We start from the raw sequence: 6,000 nt of genomic DNA on the forward strand, positions 1-6,000 counted from the left end.
AAATAAGGAGGAAATATGAGGAAAAATGGGTGAAAATTTGGTTTGGACTTCTGGTCAAGATGTCAGCATAGGTAAATGCAGCTGGCCTCTTCACATAACACATCAAAATTACAACTAAAATATAGAACAACCATCAGACACTACCAAAAATTGTGTTCAGCGGAAGTCTGACAACTACAGAATTACTGAAACCACCTCCATTGGGACTGGTAGGAGGGCCGCGGACACTGAATGGGCTGGCCCCTTCCTCACCCACATGTGGTGGATAAAAATTATGGAGGGATATCTTGGGAACAAGGAGTCCCAGCCTAACACAAGGCTCCCCAGCCCAGGGTCCAGTGCCGGGAAAATAAGTCCCCACGACTTCTGGCTGTACAAACCAGCAGAGATTGGGGTAAGTGGAAGAAACTTCTGGAGACCCAAGCAGTTCCTCTTAAAGGACCCACACATGGACTCGCCTACTCGGACTCACTCCCTCTGAGCTCCGGAGCACTGTGGTAGAGCTTAAAAGGCACCAGTGGCAGTGAGGGAGAAACTGAAGGTTCTGGCATCACGGCAAAAAGATGCCATTGTCCCTTTTCTAAACTATCCCCCTGCAGAGTCACAGAGCCAGCAAGCTGATGCCACATCTGAGACTCCATCAACCTGGCTAACACTTTCTGCCGCATCCTGGAGATCCCCAGAGACCCAACTTTTGGTCCCAGCCAAACTTCTTTTCCATATGAATGGCTGGTTTGGGCTCATGCTTCACAACTTCCTAAATCCTATCAAATAAGCAACAGCTGGCCTCAGTGAGCCCCAGGCCTGGCACTAGCAGCAGCCAGCCTAGACTCACAGCTTGGCTTTGCCTGGGGATCTCCAAGCCCAGCATAAGTAGCAGCCATCGCAGATTGCTGTATAGCTCAGGAAGGGTGGCCCAGGGTAAAATGTGGGTGGGGCTGACCTTGGCCAGCACCACCCGGGAAACCCCAGAGAGCCTGCGCACCCAGTGGACAACTGCAAACTACGTCAGAATACTGCCGCCCTTCCCCTGCACGGCTGATCCTCCACGGAAGGTGGAGGTTGGTAGTAGGTGGTCAGAGCCAGTCCTTGCAGCTGACTTGCCTGGGTAAATCCCTTCCGTTGATCTGCCAACAGCAACCAAGGCTCAACTACAAGAGGAGGGTGTACTAAGGGTGTACCTCTGGGTACTTGAGGGGACACTGTGCCACTGGACCCTACAGGACACCCTCTACATTAGGCCACACTACCAACACACAGAGACAAAGCAGCTCTACCTAATACACAGAAACAAACACAGGGAGGCTGCCAAATAAAGAGAAAGAGAAACACTACCCAGTGAAAGAACAGATCAAAACTCCAGAAAAAGAGCTAAACGAAATGGAGATAAACAATCTATCAGATGCAGAGTTCAAAACACTGGTTATAAGGATGCTCAAGGAGCTTAGTGGAGACCCTAACAGCATAAAAAAGATCTAGTCGGAAACAAAGAATGCACTAATTGAAATAAAGAACAATTTACAGGAAACCACAGTAGAGTGGATGAAGTTGAGAATCAGATCAGTGATTAGGAACATAAGGAAGCAAAACAATCAATCAGAATAACAAGAAGAAAAAAGAATCCAAAAAACGAGGACAGTATAAGCAGCCTCTGGGACGACTTCCAGAGGTCCGACATTCACATCACAGAGGTGCCAGAAAGAGAATAGAAAGAGCAAGAAATTGGAAATCTATTTGAAAAAATAACAAAAGAAAACTTCCCTAATTTGGTGAAGGAAATAGACATGCAAGACCAAGAAGCACAGAGAGTCCCAAACAAGATGGATGCAAAGAGGCCCACTCCAAGACACATCAGAATTAAAATGCCAAGGGTTAAAGATAAAGAGAGAATCTTAAAAGCAGCAAGAGAAAAGTTAGTTACCTGCAGGGGAGTTCCCATAAGACTGTCCACTGATTTCTCAAAAGAAACTTTGTAGGCTGGAAGGGATTGGCAAGAAATATTCAGTCATGAATAGCAAGGACCTACAGCCAAGATTGCTCTACCCAGCAAAGCCATCATTTAAAATCAAAGGACAAATAAAGAGCTTCCCAGACAAGAAAAAGCTAAAGGAGTTCATCATCACCAAACCATTAGTATATGAAATATTAAAAGGACTTATTTAAGAAAAAGAAGATAAAACTACGAACAATAAAATGGCAAAAAGTACAAATCTATCAACAACTGAACTAAAAAACAAATTAAGTGAATAAGAAGAACAGAGACAGAATCATGGATACAAAGAGCATTTTGATGGTTGTCAGATGGGAAGCGGGTGTGAGAGAATGGGTGAGGAGGTGAAGGGACTAAGAAATACAAATGTGTAGTTACAGAAAAGCCATGGGGATGTACAGTACAGGAAATGGAGGAGCCAAAGAACATATACACATGGCCAATGGACATGAACAATGGTGTAGGGATTGCCTGAGGCAGTGGGGGCTGCTGGGTGGAGAGGGGCAAAGGGGGAAAATTGGGACAACTGTAACAGCATACAATAATAAAAAAAGAAAACTTCCCTGGCTTGACAAATAAGCCTCTCCCTTCTCTTCCCCTTGCTCTAGAAATAATAAATAAAATCTTTAAAAATAAAAGAAGGCTTTAAAAAAGAGAAAAACTTGTTTTGTCTGTGAAAAAATAATGCCAATTATTGTCACTTATGAGCTCTACACATCGGTTTAGTCTGTTAACTTGGTAGCTTAGTAATGCATATCATTTCAAATGTCTTTTATTTTAAGCCTCAGAGAAACAAAAAGACAATAAAACTAAACTCATAAAAGTTCCTGCAGCAGAATGATATTTCCTCTGTCCTGTCACACAACCCTGGAACTTGCTAATTCCCTTTTGCTTGGAACAGCTCAAAAGAAACTTTGTAGGCTGGAAGAAATTGGCAAGAAATACTCAGTCATGAATAGCAGGGACCTACAGCCAAGATTGCTCTACCCAGCAAAGCCATCATTTAAAATCAAAGGGCAAATATCGACCCTTTTCCATGGCTGGCTACTTGTCATTTTTCGAGCCTGGCCTAAGTGTGAATCTCCCAGTGTAATTGTGCCACTGCCATCTTCACTGTCCCTCTCACAGCAGCTTGTCCTCCAAAGCACAGTCACAGTGTGTAAATTCTGTGACACACGAATAACACTGGGTTCACCTGGTCATTTTACCCATCGCCCTGTCATTTCACAGTCAGAAGAAACACTAGTCTCGTTCCAAAGCCTTGAAAATCAACGTAGGTCATTATTTTTAAAGTAGCAAGGAATTCAAGAAAATACAGACGCAGCCCTGGCTGGTGTGGCTCAGTGGCTTGAGTGCCAGTCTACTAACCAAAGAATCGCCGGTTGGATTCCCAGTCAGGGCACATGGCTGGGTTATGGGCCAGGTCCCCAGTAGGGGGTGCACAAGAGGCAACCACACATTGATGTTTCTCTCCCTCTCTGTCTCCCTCCCTCTCCCTCTGTCTAAAATAAATAAATGAAATCTTCGAAAAAAGAAAAGAAAATACAGACACAGCAAAACTTCCTCAAAACCATAGTTCCGCATGTCTTTCCCCACAGATCCAATCATCCCAATAGGGCCTGCATCTCTCCGCCCAGGCCTCCCCTGCCTCTCTTCTCCCTCTAACCAAACTCTTTCTCAGCATGTGTAACACCTAGAAGTCCTCTGCCTGGCTTTGTTTTTTATACAGAATAATTTTGTCTGCCCACTCCTCTGCCACTGGAATCTCCGCCATCGCCCTAACAGTCCTACGGGGCCCCCACGAACAGCAGGTCGTCTTCTTCAGAGGCCCGTTTCACACCTTTGAGCGTTTCATGCCCCGCGAGTGCCGTGGGTGGAGAGGAGGCACCACGATAACTCGAACTGAAAGTGAGAGTTATAAATTCCTGTCTGATTACAAATTTCTAACTGGGCAGGTCCTGGCGGGTAGTCACACCTCAGGCCTCTAACTTCCCTAGTAAAAGGTTATCTTTGCCTCAAGCAAGCCCTGCCCATTGTCTAGGTCAGTGATCTCAGCCCGGGAGCCGCAAGAAGTTTAAAAACAAGCAAAGCCTGGCTATTTAATCAGGGCACTGACCTCTTTTCCCTTAGAGTGTCAAACAAACAACAACAACAAAAATGACAACAGCCAACAAAATAAGAGCCATACTGTGTGAATGAATCAAAATCATTCCATTTTTGTCAGATCAGCAAAAACTATACACTTTTTTGGGTGTGCTGCAGAATTTTAGTAATTAGTTTTCATGGGCCTTGAGATGAAAAAGGTTGAAAATCTCTGGTCTAGGTTAAGACATCTTTGAAATGTCTTCTTTTCAGGCCCCTTGGAAGCTTAACCACTTTTAAGAGAGAGCACATAATCTTAACTCTCCAATAATCCAAAACCAGCCTGGCTTTCTCCCCATCTTCCTGTAATCCTGTAATCTTCCTTACTTCCCTCCTTAATTCCAAATGTATTTTTTTGAGGTTTTATTTATTTATTTTTAGAGAGAGGGGAAGGGAGGGGGAAAGAGAGGGAGAGAAACATCAATGTGTGGTTGCCTCTTACGTGGCCCCCACTGGGGACCTGGCCTGCCACCCAGGCGTGTGCCCTGACTGGGAATCGAACTGGCAACTCTTTGGTTCACAGCCCATGCTCAGTCCACTGAGCTACACCAGGCAGGACCCAAATGCATTTTAAAAAACCCCTGCAAACTGTCATTGTGGGAAGGATTTTTCTCAGTCTGCGGAGCTATATGCTTCCAGGCATATCCTCTGTTTAGCTCGAATAAACTACTAAACTCTAATTTTAAAAATTCTACAGGTTTGGACACATGTCTTCCGTCGACAGTATTTACTTGTTTACTTGTTATTCACTTCCCCCACTTCCCGTCCCACTTTTGCTCACCACTAAATAACAGGGAGAGAAGGAAGGAGAATGACAGTGGACGGCGAGTCTCAATGGCACATGATTCTCCAAGGTGATGGGAGCCCTGGCCAGTAGGTTTGAAGTTACAGGTGGCCCAGGTGACATAAGGAGTCCAGATACCCCTGGACTGTATTCTTAGCTCTGACTTTGCTGGGTTTGGGGGTGTTGCTTCATATTTGTTTCATTTTTCTTTCTAGATATTTTTAACATTAATTCTGTTTTGTAAGTGTAGGGAAAGAGGAAGCAGCCTGGCTTCCTCACCCAGGTGTCTGGGTAACTAAGGGGAGCGCTGTTCCCACAGCCTTGAAGGGGCCTGACAGGTAGCGTTCCCACAGCCTTGAGACTGGGTCTGATAAACTGTTCCCACAACATGAAGTGGGCTCACGTGCACAGAATTATGTTACGTTATATAATGTTCTGGCATTTTGCCAGCTTTGTTCACCTCTAGTACTTACAACAGTAAGGGCTTCCCACTAGTGCCACATAAGAGGACACTTGCCATGATGGGTGTCATGTTGGGGAGCAAGGGCCACAACGTGTGACATGCAGGGAGACACGCGGTGTGCATGGCTCACCCACCTGTGAATAAGGGCATGCCAGGCATCCCAACGGCTCTGGGAATATTTTCCGTCTGCACGAATACTGTGAACCTGCCCGGCCTTGAATGGTCACAACACAATCAGTATGCGAAATATTTACATATTTCAAAGTCAAGTCTCTGAAAAGTCGCAATAGTCACTCGTCATAGACCAACAGCTTCCTCCTTCACTCCATGTCCAGCTCTTATTCCCAATGGACGATCCAGCTGACCCACAGCAGCCCCAGGCCACCACAGAGGCATTCTCTACCCTGAGGACCTCCCCATAGACCTCCCATGGCTTCCGTGGGTCCATTTCAGCAGCTGGACATACTTGGTTTCTCGGGTGGACTGGTTAGTGGCTCCTCCGCTTCTCATCGCTGTCTCCCCTGCTCCTTCTACAATGGCACAAAGCTAATTACTATAATAAAGCCCCTATCCCATCATTCAAAGCCATTCTGCTCCCCGACCGAATCCTGACTGACAAAA

This window comes from Artibeus jamaicensis, unplaced genomic scaffold (genome assembly GCF_021234435.1).
Source record: "Artibeus jamaicensis isolate MK-2021 breed Jamaican fruit bat unplaced genomic scaffold, CSHL_Jam_final contig_548, whole genome shotgun sequence".
NCBI classification, from domain to species: domain Eukaryota; kingdom Metazoa; phylum Chordata; class Mammalia; order Chiroptera; family Phyllostomidae; genus Artibeus; species Artibeus jamaicensis.